Source organism: Oryx dammah, unplaced genomic scaffold (assembly GCF_014754425.2).
Source record: "Oryx dammah isolate SB20612 unplaced genomic scaffold, SCBI_Odam_1.1 HiC_scaffold_25, whole genome shotgun sequence".
Taxonomy (NCBI): domain Eukaryota; kingdom Metazoa; phylum Chordata; class Mammalia; order Artiodactyla; family Bovidae; genus Oryx; species Oryx dammah.
Genome location: NW_024070209.1, coordinates 95,117,360 through 95,118,540, shown reverse-complemented (window position 1 = coordinate 95,118,540; position 1,181 = coordinate 95,117,360).

Below are 1,181 nucleotides of genomic sequence, written 5' to 3'. Positions count from 1 at the left end.
GTGGGGGAGTGTGGGGGAGCGCGTGTGGTGTGTGTAACATCTGGTGTATGGGGAGCGTGGTGTGAGGGTGTGTGGTGTGTATAATAGGCAGTGTATCATGTGAGTGTGCGTGCGGTGTGGTACGACCGTGAGGTGTGTGTGGTGTTTGTGTACGGCGTGTGTGGCACGAGTCTCCGGTACGTGTGTGTGATCCGAGTGTGTGTGGTGTACACGGTGTGTGTGGCACGTGTGGTGTGTACGTGTGTGTGAGGGAGCGTCTACTCCATGAGCCGCCTGCCCCTGCCCATCCCCGCTCCCCCCGGGCAGGGCACGCGTCCTCACACACCTGTGCTCGGGGCACAGCGAGCCTGGCGGCGTCTGCTCTCGGAGGAGGCCATGAGGGTCTCTAAGCAGCCCCTTCCCTACCGCCGAACAGCTGGCCACCATCTTGGCACACATTTGCCTGTCACATCTGATTTGCAAAGTCGTGTCTGTAACAGACCCACAGGAGCGTCCAGTTGGGGCTTTTTCAGGTCAAGGAGTATTTTACAGAGTCTCTAGTTCTTCAGAGGAAAAAAAAAAGTGTGAACAGCCCTCCTTCTCCATTGCCAGACTGACACTCTCAGCGGTGGAATGGTCCTCCCAGCCACCCTGGGCTAAAGCCTTGAGAATCACCTGAGGTTCTGGCATGATCCCATTTTACAGATGAGGAAATCGAGGCTCAGAGAAGTCCTGTCACTTCCCCAAGGTCACACAGTGACTAAGAGCAGAGCCAGGATTTGAACATGGCCCCTCTGGCCCCTCAAGCCATAGCTCATCATCCTCATGTCCACAGCCTCCCTGCAGATTCCTGAGCTGAGCTGTCCTTGCTGGTGTGACTCCAGGACCTCCTCCTCCAGGAAGCCTGCCTGAGCTGTCATGGTCCTCCTTGGCCCTTCGAGCTGTTACCACTGACCACTGACTAGAGTCTCTGGTTTCCAGAACATTCTGGGAGGGGCCCACCAGAGCTGAGAACTTTGATCCCCTGAAGGCGTCAACTTGGCCAAGGTGCTTCCACTGCCTGGAGCAGAAGCCCAGGAGGATGCAGGCCAAGAAGGTTCTTTTCCTGCAGGAACCCCCAGAGCCCTTAATGGGTACCAAGTGCCATGCGCCAGGAAGGAGCGACATACGCAGTGTTTCCCAAACACCTTTTTTTTTTTTTT